The sequence below is a fragment of the Alexandromys fortis genome, unplaced genomic scaffold (genome assembly GCF_014885135.2).
Source record: "Alexandromys fortis isolate MF-2015 unplaced genomic scaffold, M_Fortis_MF-2015_v1.1 scaffold_14, whole genome shotgun sequence".
Taxonomy (NCBI): domain Eukaryota; kingdom Metazoa; phylum Chordata; class Mammalia; order Rodentia; family Cricetidae; genus Alexandromys; species Alexandromys fortis.
The window spans coordinates 19292478-19313178 of NW_026067910.1; the positions used below are offsets into that span (position 1 = coordinate 19292478).

The following is a 20701-nucleotide window of genomic DNA, read 5'->3' on the forward strand; positions in this document are numbered from 1 at the left end:
TGACTGTCGGGTGACGCCGCCCTCAGAGAGTGCTGCTTTATAGAGAGCAGGGCCTTAGATCTTTCCAAGTCTGTGTCTCCTGTCCATCATGTTTGTTTGGAAGGAGCATATCTTTCCTCTCAGATGTCAGGGACTCTCTGCCGTGTCTGCAAGGCATCTTTGGAAACTTCATTCAGACTTTGGGGGACTATTTCAGTTTGCTAATCTCCGTGGACTGCTCCTTCACTACCCCTCCATCGGACAACTCTAGTCTACTCTGTAGGACAGCCTCTCTCAAAATGACCCCCTGAGAGGCCCTGTCCCCTCCAGACTTCCCCTTGAAGCCCCTCCATCCAGTCTTTCTCTCTAGTGAGGGCCAGCATTCTGTACTCTGCTGTCCCCCAGTCACCACACTCCTGTGTCTAAAAGCTTTGGGGTGGCAAGGAGTGACCCTGAAAGACTCTGTTGAGCCAGAACCTAAAGACGATGTAGGTTAGTTTTCTCTTTGTGGATGATCCTCACATCCTTAGGCTATGTAGCTTGTCCCACCTAGCTTCAAAAAGGGCTAATAAGGATCACCCTGGACCTCCAGTGGCTACGTGGTCACTGGAAAACTCAATGACAATTTTACCCCTGTAGCTGGGAGTGATAAAGGATGTCATGTGACAGCTGGTTAAAGTGTGTGGTATAGGGACAAACCTGCCAGGTTCAAGTCCCTGCTTGGACACTTAGAAGCCAGGCCATTGTGAATGGAGTGGTCTGTCTTTGGCTCCCCACTCATCCCATCCCTACCCATAGCAATAGCTGAGAAGCACCCATTCCATCTGTGAACCAAAGACCATGGACTCCTGCCCCAGCAGAGATGCCTCTCCATCAGACATTCAATGGGGTTTCCTCATTACGAAGACACTACCTAGACACACACTACCACCACCCCCAGCCTGTGCGTTTGTATGTGTGCATACACACACATACCAGTCCTCTTGTGAGCAGGAAATTTTAGACTGACATGTGGGTATATTAATAGCACTTTCTGAGCCAGCTAGCATATAAGGTCACCACAGTTTTTGGATTAAATGCAAACTCTTGGGCTGTGTCTTGGAGTTAGATTCTGTCGGCTGCTGTTGAGCTCAGGCAGGCCTCTGAACTGTGTGTCTGTGTGTCTGTGTGTGTGTGTCTGTGTGTGTCTACATGTGTATGTGTGTAGAATTTGGGGGTTGACTTCAAGTGTCTTCCTCAGTCACTATCCACTCATGTTCTGAGGCAGGACTTCTCATTGAACCCAGAGTTTGTCAATTTTCTTAGCTGGTTAGCCAGGGAACTTAAATATCTGCCTCTTTCCTGGCTCAGTGCTAGAGTTAACAAGCATGCACCGCTATGCCTGCCTTCTTAGATGGGTGCTGGGGATCTGAACTCAGGTCCTTATGTTGTAATGAGGCCGCTTGTTGGCAGCTGCTCAGACCCAAAATAATCACACAGAAACTGTATTAATTAAATCACTGCTTGGCCCACTAGCTCTAGCTTCTTATTGGCTAACTCTTACAAATTAATTTCACCCATCTCCATTAATCTGTGTATCGCCACGTGGCTGTGGCTTACCCGGTAAAGTTCCGGTGTCTGTCTCTGGCTGGGTTACATGGCTTCTCCCTCACTCTGCTCTTCTTTCTCCCAGCATTCAGTTTAGTTTCCCCCTGCCTACCAGTATCCTGCTGTGGCCCAAGACAGTTTCTTTATTCATTAACCAATAAAAGCAACACACAGACAGAAGGACCTCCCACATCCTTACGCTTATATTTGTACAGCAGCTGGCCATTGCAACAGCTCCAGGCCTCTGAGTTGTAACACGTGGCTTCATATGAAACCTGTGATCTTTCCAGAAGGGAGCTGGCCTAGAAACTACATGCCTCCACCGGGAAATTGTGGGCAAGAGCTGTTCCTACCTGTGGCTCCAATTTTGTACTAATAAACCATTTTTTTTTGTGTGATCTTTAAAGACTGTTCTGCTCAAAAAGCTTCATGACAATCAGGTGTCCCCACCAGGATCCCAGAGGCACACTAGCTTTAAGTCCCATTGCCTTTGGCCACAGAACATTGGGTTCAGTGGCTGTCTGCCAACCCCAGAGGCAGAGCCTGCCGCCGGCACATCAACAACCAACTCCTGAGCCCTATCCCTAGGCCCAGCCAGGGCAGCTGCCGTGGAGGCTCACCAAGAATCCTCATGCAAGAGGACGGTGACCAAATTGTTCTCAGTCTTCTAACCCCTGTAGTGGCTCCAGAGAGTTCATAGGTCAATGTGGGAAGGCTGGACCTATTCTAGTTAGGTGGCTAGACCCCTGCAAGTGACAGAGAAGGAATTTTTCAGTGCTAAGGCTTGCATGTGTCATTCCTCCTAGGATGACGTCAAGGCCTGGGTGGCACCATTAGCTCAGAAGAGTGGGCAAAGCTCCTCGGCCCACTGGCATCCGACTTGCAGAGCCAGCTTTGGGTGTGGGGCCCCGTGGATGACTATGGTTCATTCCTGGGCAGGAAGAGCCCCAGGCTAGTACTCGGTGTGGGACCACCACCCGACCTCTGCATAGCCCACCCCTCCCCACTGTACTTGCCATCAGCAGTGTTCCATGGACTCAATTGTTTATATGGGTTGTTCTTAGCGTGTTACATGTGGTGGGAAAGAGCAGCATACTGTAGACATGGCATAAATGCTGGTGGAATGACGGGTACAAAACATACTGGGGTATCTGTGGGGAAGCTGAAAAGCCAGACTAGAGGGCAGCAGAGCTACAAGATATGAACCCCGGCCAAGGTGGCAAGGGCAGAACCAAGGGCAGCTTAGCATAGTTCATTTGAGCGGAGGGTAGGCAAAGCCTGCTGGAGCCATCCTCCTAGACGACAGCATCACCTTCCTCTAGGCTCAGCATCCCCTGCCTGAGCAAATGTATCGTCTCCTAAGGAGTGTAGGCATAGGAAGTCCACCAAGCTTTGCAAGGGCAGAGAGTTCTGCCAGCCTCCAAGATGACAGGGGACTGCTTGGAGGTCCATGGCAGTGTTGTTTGTAGAGGGCCTGGACTCTTCCTTATTCTCAGATCATAGGGAGAGGGAGAATGATACCTCCACATCCAGTGGGCCCAGACTCGGCCAGGAATGGCAGAATGGCTACCATATCCCATGCTACCAGCTATGGCACAACCACCCAGTTGGGAGCCTTCTCGGCATCTTCTAGGATAGTTAATGCGCCCGGTTTTCTATAGCTGAAACAAAGTGAGTCTGTAGGGCTGGCTGCCTGGGACCCACAACTCCTATGACGGGGATGGAGAAAGGCCATCTGAACTGGGTAAAACATGTGCTATCGGGAGGAAAGCCAAAGCTAGCCCCATAGCTGAGCACTCGGGTGTAACTCAGAGGGGCCCATAGGAGGTATGTCATGGGACAAGACCCTCTGGGCGCACCTTTGTCTAATGGCCAGTAGGGAGCTGGTGAAAGTTTGGTTAATTAGAAGAACATGAGGCCAATTCTCCCTGGGTTCCCACAGGAGGAGATTAATGTTGGAGATCCCTTCTGTAGCAGAGTTGCCCTTTCGCAAGCCTGGCTTTTAAAATGCAAGTCCAGTGAGGGTGGGCATTAGCATGTTCAAATTGTTCATCGGAAATGGAATGCCAGGATGGTGCAGAGCCCCTTGAGCAAGTCAAATGTAGAAGTCTGGAGATAGCAAGGGCCAGGGGCTCTGAGGATGCCATCATCCCGTGTCTTCACCATCCTACGTCTTCTGCATTAGGAGAAACAAAGGTCTAGGGCTGAGAAGGGTTTGTCTGGAAAAACCCAAGAGTCCTTGCAATAAATGCATAGCTCTGGCTTGTACCTGCCATAGCTCCAGTCTACATCTGCTCTCCTGAGGGAGGTCTTTTTCTGTGTGTGTCGGATCTCTAACCAAAGGGAGAAGATGATGTGTGAGACCTGGAATGGGTCACCAGGGCCAGAACAAGAGCATCCAGCAAGAGACCATGGGACCCTTCTCTTCTTCCTAGACATTGAGGCTGCCATGTCTGACCTGTTGCAAGTATGCAGTGGTCAGCTGGCATTGCTGTCATCATGGGGCTAGAACAGTTCCACTTGCTTGGGAATCTACCAGTCTGGGCTGCAGCCTGTGGAGTGGTCATGGGTGCATGTAGTGTATTGAGTACCCATGATTGAAGCTGGTGGGGAAGTAATGTCCTCTGAGCCCGTGTGCAGCCCAACCTGCACACACTGCCTAGCAGGACCTGTGAAATGAAAACATGCTGTTTCCTGCTGGAGGCCAATACAGGGCTGGGCTCCATGTGGCCTTGGCAAGCCGGCCCCTGCTCTCAGGAAGCCCTGCCCCCCACAGCAGTGCCACAAAAACAGTGGAAAAGTGAGCCTGCTCCAAGGCTCTTTCCACTGTAAACAGTGGCTCTTCAGCTGTCCCCAGCCTCCTGAGTCAGGGCCAGAATCTTCCACCCTGCTTGGGAAGGACCTCAGCCGCCCTCTATCCCAACAGCGGCCCACTTATAGAAGAAGCTCTCAGGGCTTTACTTATACTTTGGATTTAACTTGTCAAAAACCCTCAGTCGTCACATGCAGCCCGTGAAGTGAAAAAGTGGGGGCCAGGGAGCACAGCGGTGCACAGAGAAGTACAGAGCATGCCCAGTGTCATACAGCAAAGACAAGACTGGCCCTGTCTTCTGTCTTCCTAGAAGCACCTGTCCAAGCCTGAGGATGTCAGTAGAAGATTCTGTGTGCCATTCACTGCCTGATACAACTTGAGTTTCTTCGACTTTATCCCATGAATGCAGGAAGTAAGCAGCATGGGAGCAACTCCTTCATTTTCAATATTACTGGAGTCCTCTTTTCCTTAGTAATACATGTTGCTGGTAGCCAGCCTGGAAGTCACAGAAGGGACAGGTGAAAAACAGAATTGCCCCCACCCTGCTGGCGGAAGTCTTCTTGTTCTGCTGTCTCTCTCTGGTTGCTTTGTAAGGTCCTTTTGGTCTTATGTCATGAGCAAAATTTTTTTTGTGGGGGGTGGTTACTTACTTTTTCTAGAAATCAGGAGTCTACAGTCCATGGAAGAGCTAAGGGCAGACCAGGGCACTCACTGCTTACTCGACAGAGGGTTTACCCTTGCCTAGACTGACTAGAAAGGAAGCTACCAGAGATTGCATGAGGAGATATCCCACTCTGCAGAGAAGCTTCTTACAGAGGGTAGATTTATTTGGGCCCGGGTGCGAGGTACCAAGAGGCTCTACTTCGCAGTTTGACAATAGGTCGTCCGTGCAGTGAACACTGGGTTTCTGTGGGTCCCCTGGTACCTACTGGCCTGTGTCCAGGCTCTGTCTGTCAGCTGACCACAGTACACGTACATGCCATCCTTCGCTCACTTGGTCCAGAAGCCAATGCTGGGCGCCTACTGTATGCAGATGTTAGAAAAGCCAAAGAAAGAACTCAGACCCCTACCTCCTCCCATCTCCGCTACCCGTTCTACCCTAGAAGCCCAGCCAGCCCTCTCTTTGAGATTCTCACCAAGCCAGATCTGGAGACCAGCTGGGCTGTGGGGGCAGCAGAGGTCCCAGGAGGAGCTATCTCCGGTCCCCTCCACCCTCCAACGTCCTTGGTGGCCGTAAGACAGCTTTATGGAGGACAGATTGAGGCTGTCTCCCTCCTGGCAGGTTTATTTCTTCATTTTTCAAACCCTGCTCTGATTTTTCCACCTTGGCCTCCCTACCCCCACTGGCTCCCTGGCAAGTTTCCTCTCCCTCCCCCTCATCTGTCAGTCTGGCTAGGCAGAGGGCCACTGGCCTCCCAGGTGATTGAGTTATGGGGGAGACAGCCTAGGCTCTGCAGAAGTACTTTTGGCTTCTTGCCTTGCAGAGACTGGGAAGGCTGGAAGGGTGGCAAGTGTGGACCACGGATCCCTGATATGGCTCCACTCCTTCAAGACAGCCCCATCTGCTGACCAGGCCAGCACTGCTTGTGCCTCGTTTTCCCTTCCTGAGGAATGGGCAGGCCCCAAAACAAAGGAGGGCAAGTGTCAGAGAGGCTGACTACGGATTCATTATGAGGCACTTCCTAAACATTGCTGTGGCTGAGCAGGGGATCAGAGGCACATGGAGGAGAGGAGAAGGAAAGTACATATTTATAAAGAGCCTGCTGGGTGCAGGCCCTTCCCCGGCAGCAGCCTAAAGAGATAGTTACTGGTAGCAGTAGGTCAGAATTATTTTTGACAGATTGGTGAGTTTTGTTTGTTTATTTGTTGATAGGTTGGGTTTTTTTTTAAAAAAAAAAAAAAAAAAAACAGTCTTGTTATGTAACCCAAGCTGGACTCAGTCAATATATAGCCCAGGATAGCCCCCAAACTCTTAGCGGTCCTACTGTCTTATGTAACCCAAGCTGGACCCAGTCAGCATATAGCCCAGGATAGCCCCCAAACTCTTAGTGGCCCTACTGTCTTAACTTCTGAATATTTGGATTACAGGCTTGTGCCACCATGTGTGGCTTGGAAACCTTAGCTCGAAGTTTCTAGAAGACAGGAACTCTGAATCTCTGCGGACTACAGGAAGTTAGACAATCAGGTGGGACCCAAAAAGGGCCTGGGGGACTTGATTGTACCCAAGAGAGACCAGAGAAGTGAACAAAGCAACCTGAGGTCCCACAGCTAGAAGTAGAAGCCTGTTCTGCCTGGCTCCTACACCCTATTTACTCTTTGGGGCGTCAGGCCACCTCTCATCTGACTGTTGGCAAGAAGGACTTACCATTCCAGCTGGCATTGCCCAGCCCATGCCTTCCTTGGTGGACTGAAAGCTTGGTGGCTTCAAGGTTTGTCCCTTTCTCACAAACCAGTGTCTGACCCTCAGCTAGTCAGGCCCCACCTGCTGTCTCTTCCCAGGGAAGGAGGGGTGGGAGGGGAACCCCCCCCCACCCCTGCCACGCTGCTTCTGCTCTCTAGCTCATGGGAATGAAAAACACATTGGCTTCATTATCCTCGGATTGAATGAGCAGGGTTGCTATGGCAACAGCCATCTCAGGCCAGCAAGGGGGCAGGGAAGGGGCTGGTGAGACCGAAGCAAGTGGGGACCGGGCAGCGGGTGAGCAGGCACATCGGGTGGGCAGGCCACGGGAACAATTGTCGTTTATGCCACCCGCCCTCTTTTGAGGTCCCTGGCTTCCAGTCAACAATCTCACGTGGGGAGAGGCAGGGGGATTGGGAAAGCAGCAGCCTCCTTCCCTAACTTGCCCCTCTTTCCTATCCCTTTCATGGAAGGGTGCCAGGATGGTGGCAGACCTGTCTCCAGAGCCATCCAGTGGGCCTACTTCCCAGCAGAGACCAGCCTAGGGACCCCACCAGCCTCCTGGGCGCATGGTTAGTGGAAGTACCTGAGTACAGTACACCTGAGCACCAGTGATAGCTTGTGAAAGCTCAGAAAGTCTCCAGTGTAACTGTTCTGGGGGGCTGGCTCTCCGGATATGAGCAGGACAGGGCGACAGGTGATGGTGGCTGTCCAGTCCTTGGCTAGTCCATCCCGTGACCCTTTCAGTCTGGTCTCCTGGTACGCATTAGGGCCCTTCCCTGCTTGGAGCCTGGATGCACAAATAGTCATACCCAGATAAGCCTTGTCCTGCCGTTCTGTGCTCAGCCTAGCTGGGCTACCGGCTGTAGCCCTTTCTCCTCTGAAGAACTCCAGCTGTTCGTATGGAGAAACTCCAAGCGGTCAGTGCCGTTTCATCTTATCAGGAAGCCTCAGATGTCCCTTCCATGTGATCTAGACACTGGGAGCACCACCAAAACCTTGTTTCCAGGGACTGTGCCCACAGGGTAGTGACATCAGACAGAACCACCCAGAACCTTGGTGCTGACCTCATTCAGATGCAACACCTTGGCCAGTCCCCCTTCCACAAACACTGCTGCTCTCACAGCCCAGCTTCTACGCCAGCCTTTCCTTCCACAGAGTAAATCCCAGCCCCCACCTCTGTGTCCTGCTTCTTACTATGTTAACTTTAATGAGAGACCAAAGCCTGGAAGGGAAATGGCTTGTCCAGGGCCACTCGTGTGTGTGTGTGTGTGTGTGTGTGTGTGTGTGTGTGTGTGTGTGTTTGTGGGGGGGGGTGCAGACGGGAGATCAGGGCAGCAGAGCCTGATATGGAACATCACTTTTCTAAGCCAGGCCCTTAGTGTCTGTTGTGATGAGCCAAGAGACCCCATGGTCTTCTATCCAGAGCCAACCATCTCTAGGGCTGGTGGGAGCTTCCCTACCAGGACTGTCTGCAGAAAATAGCTCTGACAGGACCAGGTTTGAGAGCTCATTGGTGGCCATTGTGGGGAGGAACCATTGTGGGTGATCCAGGCCTGAAGTCTTTTCTCTGAACCCTAGCAAGAGAGGTAACAAGGGGGGCAGTCCTGTGGCCCCACCCACAAATGAGCATATTCCTTCTAAGGATACAGGCAGTGGTGTGTGTGTGTGTGTGTGTGTGTGTGTGTGTGCCAGAATCAGAGTGAGTGGATGGCCTGAAGATTCCCTACCATTCTGCCAAGTCAGGTATATGGGAAGGAAAGACTGTAGAGAGGCCACTCAGGGCTCCAGAGCAAGTTACACACCCACCCATCCCAGAGGCTGGTCTCAAATGTCTCAAATGTTCCATCTAGAAACACCTAGGTCAGGCCAGAAATCAGTGCACTTGACTGTCTTGAGCTTTCGTAGCTGAGCTCCTTCCCCTAGCCTCAGTGACCCTCCCTGGGCCTCGTCCATCATCTTCCCTCTGCCCACAATCCCCATCACCCATGACATCTTCCTCTGCTGTTGACCTCCCATGACTCTATGACTGTGTATCCTGGGCCCTCCTCCTAGTCACCACCAAGGCTACAACCTGGCTCCCCACCCACAGACCTTTGGAGGGCAGTTGTTGGGCAAGCCTGTCATTTTCCCAGCTGGGGATTATAGGTTTGGGGCTTAGGGCATCTTGGAGAGGAGGAGCCAGGACACTGGTGTGATGCCAGAGAGATACACCTCACAGGAAGAAGGGTGGGGAGTGGTGCTGTTTGGTCTCTCTGTCTCTGTATCTCTGTCTCGTGTGTGTGTGTGTGTGTGTGTGTGTGTGTGTGTGTGTGTGTGTGTTCACACCTCTCCTGAAGGTCAGGGCCTCTCTTTACTCTCATTATCTAATCCTCTCAGTGAGCCTGAGGGCGAACCTAGCTTCAGATTTTCCAGATTCAAAAAAGACAGGACTCTGGCTGGAAAGTGACTCCCTCAGTAAAGCCCTTGCCATGAAAGCCTGAGAACCTGAGTTCAGATTCCAGGAACCCAAATAAAAAGCTGGACGCAGTGGTGCGAACTGTAATCCCAGCTGTGGTGAGATGAGAAGCCGAGACAGGCAGATCTCTGGAGCTTACTAATCACTAGGCTAGCCTGCCTAGCAAAGGTCCAGGGCAATGGGGACCCTCACTAAAACAGAAGGTAGGTGGTGCCTGAGGAATGACACCCAAGGTTATCCTCTGACCTGCACACATAACGCACACACATCTACACATCTGTTCAACACATGCATGCACACACACATACACACCTACACATCTGTGTACATACACACACAAAGACAAAACTTAGGAAGGGCATCAGACTGATCAGACTGGCCTGGTATACAGCAGGTTAGGGTAGAGTCAAGACTGGGCCACTGGTGCCCAGTAGGCAGCCTCCTGCTGACCACTCAGCATCCCAAGATGCTGGGAAAGTTGTACCTGACTGGTTTACCTCACCTGGAGTGTTTCTTCTTCCATTCCCTGGTCTCGGGGACAGAGGTCAAGCATGGAAGAGACAAGGTGAACTGCACTCAGTGTGATCAGAAAAATCTCCCTGTGGTGCATCATATTCCAACTAGGGTGGGGCTACACACCTGTGAGGTTCCCATCCCTCTAAAGAGTTCAGGTAAAAATATATATGCCAGTGTTAGTGGCTAAGGGTCCCTAAGGGGCTTGAAGACTTGAAGAACCCAGTACTCAAGAAACATGGTGGGATGGTTTGAACTCTGGATCTCTTGAGTCAGACAGACCTCTGTGCTCAAATCTGAGACCCCAGTCCTGTAAGAGACTCTTGGAGCCTCAACCATGGGTCATATTTGTGTTAGAAGAGTTGATGGAGGCACTACTGGCCCCTTGGTGCTGACTGACTATGATGCTTGTTCAGGGGATCTTTTCTCTTTTGACTGCTGGTACTTGAGGCCCTGTTCACCATCTGAACAGCAAGGGCTAGAGCAGAGCAGCCAGCATGCTTCGGGCAGCCAGGAGGGGCCCTTGGCGCTCTCCCAGACTACACCACGAGGGAGCCAGCATTTCTGCTGGACTGCCACTTCCTGTGTGAACTGGCCTTCTGCTGGCAGCCAGAGGGACCTCATGGAGCCAACCCATGACTCCCTACAGGCACAGGAGAGCAGGGAGCTAGAGGGAACCAAGGCGAGGGGGAGGCCTGCCTGTTCTTGGGAATTCACGGCATCTGCTTGTTGCAAGCATCTCGATAAGGAAGATTTGTGGATGAGATTTGCAATTCTGTTTTCTCAGTGGCACACACCTTTCATGCAGCATAAGCTGGAGGCTCACAAGCACACTCAGAAGCATGCACACAAAAGCACACATGAGTGCTATCTCTATGTGATGTTCTCTGGAGCACAACAAAAACTTCTTAAGGGAGTGGGCCCTGTAGAGGGAAAACCCAGAGTTCCTGACTATCACCTATCCTAATAGGATAGAACCAGAGATACAAGACTGAGATGGGCAGGATTGAATGAAAGATGAACTTTCATTCAACTCTTGGCTCTACAATGTACTAGCTCTGTGCTCTTGGCCCTACAACATACTAGTTCTGTGCTCTTGGCTCTACAATGTACTAGCTCTTTGCTCTTGGCTCTACAACTTACTAGCTATGTGATCTTGGCTGTGTGGCTTTTAAAGCTTCTGACCTCAGTTTTCCGTTTCTGAAATGAGGCTACTTACGCTATTATTTCACAGCATAGCTGAAAGAATAAAATAAAATATGATGTACAGAATGCTTGAAACAGCACAGAATTCATGGTGAGAGCTTTGATTGGCTCTGTCTGAGCCCCCAGCCCTTCCACTATGTGTTACTAACGCTCTAATCGCTGGACTGTAACCACGAAAGATGCAATCAGAGGACCTTTGGATGTGGTGACCATTGCTGTGCCTGCTGGAGGTGGACTCAGGGATTGGGGCCTTGCTCTGGAGCCTCCAGGTGTCTCTGCTCTGTGGCCTGTCCTCCTCTGGGCGGACAGTGTGTGGAATGTTTGAAGGAGCAGGGAAGGCTCTGGGAAGGGAAGCCAAGGGGAAAGTCTAGGAACATCTGTCTCCCTTTCACGATGAGGGAAGCAACCACTAGCCACATTGTCTCTTCTGGCCCAGTTCTCCTTCCTTTCCCTGTGAGAATGGGCCTCAGAGAGGGGCAGGTGTGAATCATGGCTGTGCCATGAACTTACTGGGTGGCCTTGGGCAGGTCATATAATCCCTCCTCTCCCTCCGAAGAGGGTAATTGTTCCTGCCTTGCCGGGCAGCTGGAGTGTGTGTTAAATGAGATACCACATGTCAAGCACTTAGCCCAGCGCCCAGTGGTGGCCTCAGGATAAGTGCTCTGCAAATACTATCAGGAGCTCCTCTCCTTCCTCCAGCACCTGATGCACGGATGGCATCCTCTCAGGCCGGACCTTGGAATATTTCTTTCTGAAAAAAAAAAAAAAAAAAAGAGCTTTAAATCTGGGACCTGTAGGTACACCTGTGGGCAAGCATGGAGAGAGAAAGTGAGACCCGCCCTGCTCCCATGCAGGTCCTCTGTGTCAGAGCTCGAGTGCCCTGCACAGAGCCTAGCTCTGAATGGCCCACTGCTGCCCCCACCCCTGTGCCTTTACTGCCTCCTGGGGTTCACAGGTGCTGTCAACATGGGCTTCCTTCCAAGTTGCTTCTGGCATTTTTACCTGCTCAGCCATAAAGCCCTGGAAAGCGATGAATCTAGGGATGAGTAGCTGCTTGCACCAGCACCGGGGTGGGGGAGAGATGGGGAGCAGTGGCTATATTTTTGCAGAGCTGGCACTTTTACACCTCGCTCTCTCCCAGATCACTGCTGGGGCAAACAGGACAGTGAAGCCTTGGCCTCGGATAATTGTCGGGAGCATCCCAGGCAAAGCTTAGTCTCCCTGTCAGAACTTTGGAGGCCGGACTTTTCTGTTACCAGGGAAACCAGTATTCCCTGGAAAGGAAATCAACACGGGTGCTTTGACTGTTAAGATGCATCCCCTCCCTATGCTCCCCCCAAATGAGTTCCAGCCAAAACTGATTGCCCCTGAAAGCACCCAGGCAGCAGCAGCCTGCCTCCTCCCTGGGCTCACTGAGATGCCAGAAAATGAGATCTGCCCCTGACCTTGCATTTTCCACCTCTCTCTAAAACATTCCATTGTAGTGCAAGGACGTGTTTTGTTTTTTCTTATTTATCTTCCTCTCCTTCAGCTGGGGTTCTGAGTCTTTCTCTGCTCCTGTCGACTAGAGCCAGAAGGGAAAGGCCTTCCACCTCTTTCTCCCCTTCAGCTGTCAGGAAAAATAAACAAGCCGCTTTATATTTGGAAAACAGAGGGTCTTGGCCACCAGATTGCTATGTCCGGGGCAGGTCACAGCCTTGGTTGTCCCCCTCCTGCAAGGGGGATTTGAAATCTGACCTGAAGATTTGCAGAGCTGGAGGGGGAGGGCAGGCCTGTCTTTACTCACATAGACTTTTAAAAGTCATTGGAGGGTCACTCTGATTCTTTAGCGGCCAGCAGCACTGGGCCTTGGGAAAGCAGGTTATAAAAAAGAATAGCCAGACACAATTCCGGAGCTGGCAAGCTGTGAGCAGGGGTAGGGGTGCCTCATTCCTGTCTGCCCTATCCTCTACCCACCCAGGTCACAGATGGACCTGACCCTATGGTAACATTACCAGATCCTTTCAGGAGATTATTTGTGGGGAGGGGTGTGAGACAGGGTGTCCTGGAACTCGCTTTGTGGACCAGGCTGGCCTCGAACTCAGAGACCTCGTCTGCCTGCTTCCCCAATGCTGGGATTAAAGGCGTGTGCAGGATCCATTGTTCTCCTTGTGCACCGCTGAGCAGAGACTAAACAAAGCAGGGAAGCAAAGAGAGAAAAAGAGAACCAGACTAACTAGAGGGTCGGTAGAGGCTTTTAGAGTCCAGTACAAGAGGGTGAATATTTGAAGATCCCTTGGTCCAAACAGGAATCAAACTTTTCCCCCTTAGAGACTGGGTTTCCCCAACCCAACCTCTGCCAGGACTTGATGTTCCGTCCTTAGCCTGTCCTTGTGACCTGGACTTCCATGACCGCCTTACTTTGGTGATCTGAGGAGTTATTTTGTCACCTGCAAGCGAATCCCTGTTCCATAAGTGATTTTAAATAAATCCTTTCCTGTCCCTGAACTTCCACGGGAAGCAAACACGCCCCTGCTGGGTTTTCCTCCTTCAGACTGACAGAGAGCATGTGCGCCAGGAAGTGTGCCCATCAGTCGGCCAGCAAGGGCCCCAAGCTCTAACCACACGAAGCATTGAACCAGGCACAGACCCACAGCAGGACAGCCCAAGGAAGTGTCTTGGGGGTCTCCAGGCTCTCACCTCCTCAGTCTAGGTTTGCATAGATCTTCCCGAAGCCCTGTCAGCCCTTGCTATTAGCACGAGGCTCTCAGAATGTAGAGTAAACTAATGAATTACAGCATGATTACACAGCCCATAATTAACTTTGTAATTAATATGCAACTGCCACTTAAGCTAAAACACTGCTTATAGAGACGTAAGGCAATGGGAAATCACAGGTCAGAAATGGGCTTCGGGATTTTTAGAAGCCTGAGCGGAAGCGGGGGATCATGCAAGGCCACAGGGCATGTTAATTAAAAGATGGTGAATAGTGAGAACCCAGAATGTTTTCGCTCTGCACCTTGTCCTTCAACAAAGACCCTGTAGCACTTGCCAGGTTGATCAGCCAGCATCAGCTGAAATAAGCCCTGAGCTTTGTATTTTCATATGTAGGGCAGGCCTTACCTTTCTGCCCACAATGTCTTGACCGTTGTTGGCCTGGCTGTATCCTTTCCTCCTCCAGAAAGCCTGTGTGTTGCCCTCCTTCCAGCCTCGTGCTGGGCGTAGCCAGTGGTGTCTGGGCAGCTCCCCTGACTCATCTGCATTTTAGGCTTCTAGAAAACAGGGGTTCCATGTTCATTTTTATTTGATCATATCATTCTCTAACCTATCCCAATATTTTAAATCCAGAGGAGAAATCATCCCGCCCAGACCCCTCCTCCCACCAAGGCCAGAGTCAAGGGGCTAAGCACCTCAGTCACCTAGTAATATGGCCATGAGCTGAGCAGGAAGCCACCAAAGAGGCCCACTCTGCTGTAGGCTGCTACCAGACAAGGAGCCATTGCGACTGTGGGATTAAGCCAGAGCCCTTGAAGTAAGTCATTCACACAAAGTAAGTCAGTCTTACACACACACACACACACACACACACACACACACACACACATCAGCTGTGTTCCTTTGGGAAGGTTGTGTAAATTCTCTGGGCCTTGCTTACGATAAGATACAGGCAGTGACACCCACCCCAGTGGGCTAGAGTAAGAACTAGATGGGAAGATGTACCTGAAGGAGCTTGTTGGAATGCACACTATGTGTAGAGTCATCTAAGGTTTCTGCAGCTAAGGAAACATCCAAAGAGGTCAAGTGCATGTCCATAGTGCTGCACATAGATGCTGATGTGCTTGGAACACCCCCCCCCCACTAAAAAAAAGAGCAACTACAAAAAAACAAAACCAGGAGTACCCAGCGATAGACCCCTAGGTGGGGGGAAGGAGGGGTGTTAGCCGCAGCAGGCCTAGTCTTCTCCTCAGATAGCTCCCATGATCTTTGCCCATCCAGGAAGTGGCTGGGCCTCTGCTCCCTGCCTAAGGCAGCCTTGCTGCAGAGGGAACTGTCTGGATTTCCAGGAGAGGCAGATACTCGTGAAGCTTCTTAAAGCCTTGGATCCAGGACCCAGGGTTCAGTTCTTCCCGGGACTTCTCCTTCTACAAATGCTTTGGAGTCAAGTCTTCATATGAAACTGAGAGTCTCGCCTTGCACACACCCTGGTGGCTCTGCCATCTCTGATTGCTGCCAGCTTCTCTTTATCCCCTCTGTCTCCCTCTTTCCTTTGTATCCCATTGGCATGCCTTGTAGGTTAGCATTTCTCAAGGTGAGTTCTGGGGACTTTCATGCTCATGGAATTTTCAAATGTGTTCAGGGGAAGGTGTGTGTGTGTCTTATGGTCCAATACCTGTGGAAATGTCAAGTGTTCAAAGTCACGTGGGAACATGTAGAGGCCATCTGTCCAGGAGAGCAGAACATACAGCATTTGTCTCATCTGACCAGGGCCTCAGTTCTTTAGGTGAACCCAGGGACAGGTTACAGCCACTCACCTAACTGACCCTTCAGTGGACTTCTCTGGCCTCCTGTCTCCACTGCCTGCCTGGATAGGCTCCATGTGGGTACCCAGGCCCTGCCTGGAGACCTCACAAATCTCAGAACTCCTGCCCTATTCCTTATCCACACTTTCCACACTTCCTGCTCCCTGCCTCTGCCTGGCGTTACAGCTGGAGGGTTTGTCTTTGCCCTACTTTTAGTCCCAGTTGCTCATGTCCTCCAAGCCCCTGTGGAGACTCTCGAAAGAGGAATGTTGGAAGGGGGGTGGGAAAACCTGGAGAGATGGTTCAGTGGTTAATAGCACACACTGCTCTTCCTGAGGAGCTGAGTTCGATTCCCAGCACCCAGTGTCAGGCAGTTTACAGCTAAACTGCCTGTGGTCCCAGCTCCAGGGGACTCAGACACTCTGACCTCTGTGGGAGCTTGCATTCATGTGCTTATACCCCCCACATAGACACAATTGAAGTAATAAACATAAATCTTTTAAAAAGAGGGATGCTGAGGGTTAGTGCCTCAGTCCGCCTTCCATCCCCTCAGTTTACAAGCTGAGCCTCTTTTTAAGGCACTACTGCAAAAATTTAGTAAACAGGCTTAAAAGCTAGGCTTTTGGGTTTTTTCACATTGAAAATTTTTAACATTCATAGTCATAGCATGTAAGTCTTCCCTAACAGGCGCCAGGCTTCTGTTGCTTCCTCCTTCCACAGCTATTGTCCAGAAGGGCCGGGCCCTGTACAGAACTAGTAGTTGGGGCTGGATGCAGATGCACGTTCATTCACTCACTGACTGAGTGAGCACAGCAGTCGAGGTGGCTGCTGTCATCACTACCTCATGCTGGCGGAAGAGTCCAGGGCTCAGGGGCCAGCATATAATAGGGGCAGGATTTGAACCCAGTGGCCTAGTGCCTTTCCCACTAAGTCACTCGCCTATTTAAGACTGTGTGATGACAAGGTCAGGACACCCAAATGTTCTGCGAACCGCAGAGTGCATGTGGTGGGGCTTCATGTCATAGTCGCCAGGCAGGAAGTAAGGACCCACTTATCCCTGGAGGGCCTCTGATCTGAGACAGCAGTGGCTTGGTCCCCTAACACCCTTATACCCAGAAACTCCCTGAGCTCAGACAAGATGCTAGGCAGCATGATGGGGGCTAGAGAGAAGGGGGACTTCTGCCCAGAACCCTGAGTCACAGCTCTGCAGAGAAAACATGGTTATATCGCAGTGGGCACAGAGCTTTTGTTCCTGTCACCATTGGCATGGGCACACAGCTCCCGACACCCCACTGTGGTAGCTGTGGACAAACTGTGGCCTTGTCTTGACTGTTATCTGCAAGGGCCAGGTGGGACCAGGAGAGGCTCAGGGCACCTGGGGCTCCCAGGCCTAGGCAGGACCTCCACGGGCTTTCAAGGCTCTCCTCTGCCCACACCCACCCTCCCAGGTCCATTCTACAGGGGTGTCCGGAGGTGAATGTTAGGAAGCAGGTCTCCCTGTTCCCCCAGGTCCCTTTCAGGTCTAAGCCGTAGGAATTGCTGCTTCTTGTTTCCCGTCTGCACTTTTAGCACTAATCTGTCTCCTTCTGATACTTTTCCTTTAAAAAATATATATATATAGTTTCTGAGAAATTTTGAAATATTTGATAAGCAGAAGCAGACAAAAGCTGCTTAAGGGGCTAGAGAGGGCTTGGGTTAAAAGCTCACACGGCTTTCCCAGCATCCACCTCTGAAAGCTCACAGTCACTTGTAACTAAGACTCCAGGGTCCAGGGGATGAGGGGGGGTCTGACCCCCTCTCCTGGCCTCCACGGGCACTGCGTTCATGTGTTTGCGTCTGTGTGCACGTGCGCGCGCTTGTGTGGGTGTTCGTGCACAATCAAAAATAAATTAAGAAGCTGGTCCATTGGACAGCCATACGCCTCTGTCAGACTGAGAGACAATGCGCACTCACACAGAGCCTCTGTTTTCCCATCTGCAAAATATAATAATAGAGTTAGCTGTGCAACTGTGCTAGGTGGCGGCTTGGAGTGTGGCTGCGTGGCTGTGGTCCCGCCATCCATGGGGGCTCCAGTGAGCCCTGCTCACACTCTGGGTTTTAGAAAAGGACACCACATCAGGGATCTGGAAGTAGGTGTGTGGTCTACGTGATAGCCTCCTGCTGCTCGCTATCCTTTTAGAGGTGAGTCCATCAAGGCCGGACACAAGCATCCAAGCTCAGTTCCCTAGAACCTACATAAAAGCCATATAGTAGTGCAAACCTATAACTTCAGCATTGATGTGATTGGCAGCAAGGGAGCTAGGCCGCGCCTGGAAGCTCATTGTCCACCTAGCCTAGCAGAATCAACAAACTTCAGCTTCACTGTGAGATTCCGCCTAAAAAAAAAAAAAAAAAAAAAAAAAAAAAAAAAAAAAAAAAAAAAAAAAAAAACAAGGATGGAAAGAATCTGCAGAAAGACATCTTGTGTCAACTGTGGGCCTAACCTCGCACACATACACTGCCACCAACATGCACACACTACACACAGACACACGTGTACACAAAGTTAACTCACCCGAATGTCTTCATTTCCCGGGTTAGCGAAGCGTGGGTGGGTAGACAGTCATCTGTCAACGTCCGGACGAAGCAAGAAGAGTGTTGTGATTGTTTAGCCATGTCTGTCCCGGGTGCAGGAGTTGGGGGTGGTTCTGCTCCCATCCTTGCTCTCAGCCCAACTGTCCCTGCACTGTGTGGTTCCTTAAGGACCTGCTGAGGTCTTAGGGGCTCCCTCTGGGAAATACTGTTGCTTCTTCTGTCCCGTCATGTTGCCCAGAATACCAAGTCAGTAGATTTTGAAGGTGTAGGGAGCCGAAGTAGGAGACAGTCAAAACACCTTTTGTGCCCGGAGCTGTAACTATAGGAACATCTGCCTGAATTCACTGCTTTCTGGAAGACTCCAGTTTTCCTCCTTCCCCGTCCCCAGAGCTCTTGAGTAACCAATGGCCTCCCTAACCCCTCCCCATTTCCTGGTATCTGAGACTCTGGAATAGCCAGCCACAGGAGCTCCAGGCAAAGCCAGGTCAGGGCCTCTGTGTGAGTGCTGCTGTCCTGGGAGACACAGTGGCCTGGGCAGTGTCAGTCATCTCGGCCCTGCACAGCCCTGATGGTCACTTCCTTGCTCTGGGCAGTGGGGCTGGAAAGGAAGTGTCCAGCTGATGACGATCTGCCCTGCTCCTGTGCAGAATGGGCTGTGCAACAGAGACGCTTGTGGTCAGAGCAGGGACAGAATGCCGGCGCCACTGCTCAGCACTATGGCCCCAAGCAAGTCACTGGGCCTTTCAGAGCCTCGGTTTCCTCTCTGTGGCCAGACCATGATAACTGGGACATAAGTCACCGCAGAGCTGACATTAGTGAGGTGATGCAGAGAACCTAGTGGGGAGACTGGCTTTGGAAAGAAGAACCCCCAAAGCCTTGCCCAAGGCTAAACCAGCCGTTCCTTGCCTAGTGTGTGTGTGTGTGTGTGTGTGTGTGTGTGTGTGTGTGTGTGTAGGTGGTGGTGTCAGGAACCTAAACTGACCAGACGGGATGGGAGGGCTTGACTTGGGGGTACCGCAAGGCTGCTATGGCATCCTGTACCCAAAGGACAAAGAGTCCCATGCAGCTGCAGTCTGGAGCCTAGTGTGGGTGAGGACAGTGACCGACCTTTCTCAGGGCCACGTTCCAATGTGTGTGGCAGTGACTTCTCTATACAGTCCAGGGAAGAATGTCAGGCTGCAGGTGGGCTGCCCTTTGGGACTCTGTAAGGCTGGATACACAGTTTTTCTTTAACCAACATCAACAAAGGATACTCCTGTGAATGGATTGGATGCTGGAAGATGGGGTCACTGAGAAAAAAGGGTCCATCCTTCCAGAAACCTCCAACATGGTGTCAGAGTATCTGGAGCTACTGGCCAGATGGTGTGGGCCTCGTGGAGCCAGTCAGGGGGTGTTCGCTGCTTGGGTAGAGGAAGCAGGTGTGGGCCATTCAGAATCCTCTCTCCTAAGTGCCTTTGCTTGCTCTGCTCCTTAGCCCAGCCAAGAGGGGAGGAGATTTCCTGTGCTCCCATAGAAGACACAGGCTCAGGAGGTGAAAGGGCCTTCCCAAAGCTACAGCCAGAAAGGCCTGGGCTCCCAACTTAGCACCCGCTGGACCTCTGCCCTATACAGGCCTCCTGCCTGCCCAGAGCTTCCTCACTCCTGTCTCCTGCTGCCCACCCTTCTTCCTGGAGTAAAACACCAAAGACAGAGTCTTACCCTCCTCCTTTGGTTCCACCTCCCTGAACTCCCACGACTTCCCCTTCAGATGAGGGGGAGGTCTCCATCAGAGCTTCCCTTACCTCAGTCCCATCCACCCCGCCCCACGCCACTCTTAACTAAGACTCCATTCAGAATGATTTTGAACTCACTTAGATCAACACATGAACTCGCTCTTGATCATATTCCTAGACTCAAGATTTCACTATGAAAATGGAAAGGTTTGCCCATTGTTAGGCAGAAATCATCCTTTTTGTCCATGGTTACCAGAAATTATCCTTTGCACTCATGAGACACCAGTCACTTCTTAAGAACACTGCCCTAGATAGATGGCCAGTACCTCCCAGCCCCAAGATCCCCTGGTTACTGCTAAGATTTCAGTTCTCGGTACCTGAGTGAGCACATTCTGGGTAAGGACTTCAAGACACAGAGTGCCACACATCCCAGCTGAAGGGGAGACGGGTGTCTGACAAGGACGCTGAGGACATAGGAACAGAGTGAGTAGTGCCACTGGGGGGGGGGGGACAGGGGTTACAGTTTGGTGGACCTTGATGAGTGAAAGGAGCAGACATTCTGACCCAGGGCAGGCCGAGTCAGACTAGGAATCAGCCAGCTGTCCAAGGAAGGGACTTGGGATATGGGTTAATAGTGGTGGGAGGTAGGGCGCCAGACCAGGGAAGGCCATGGGTGATGTTGTTTCATGTGTCCCTCTCAAAATCTAAAATTGCTATAGGGAAAGGTTGTGATGGTAGACTAGAGCCTGGCTCTTTTGTTTTGTTTTGTTTGTTTTGTTTTGTTTTTCTGCCTAGCGAGACTGTTCCCAGCTGGCCAGCCCTGGTTCTGTTTCAACACAGTCTCTACTCAGGCTGCAGGTAGAGCCTCCCAGCCCTGCTGCTGGCCCCACTCTCCACCCACCCCCACTCAAACTGCAGATGTGCATGGTGATTGAATCATTTCTGCACACCGTTGCTCAC

The 20701-nt window shown here is 51.4% G+C and overlaps 1 protein-coding gene across 4 annotated transcripts in view; it reads left to right on the forward strand.

The window, feature by feature from the left end:
- The window catches only part of Zmiz1 (zinc finger MIZ-type containing 1), a 201137-nt gene that overhangs the window by 79797 nt on the left and 100639 nt on the right, over positions 1 to 20701 (forward strand). Inside the window, exon 1 of one of the 4 annotated variants that reach the window (XM_050138034.1) lies at positions 4770 to 4790. The exons of the other annotated variants lie outside the window; for them this stretch is intronic. The gene's annotated coding sequence lies outside the window, so the exon portion shown is untranslated. Of the gene's footprint in view, positions 1 to 4769; positions 4791 to 20701 lie in introns of those variants that run through there. 4 annotated transcript variants of the gene reach the window in all.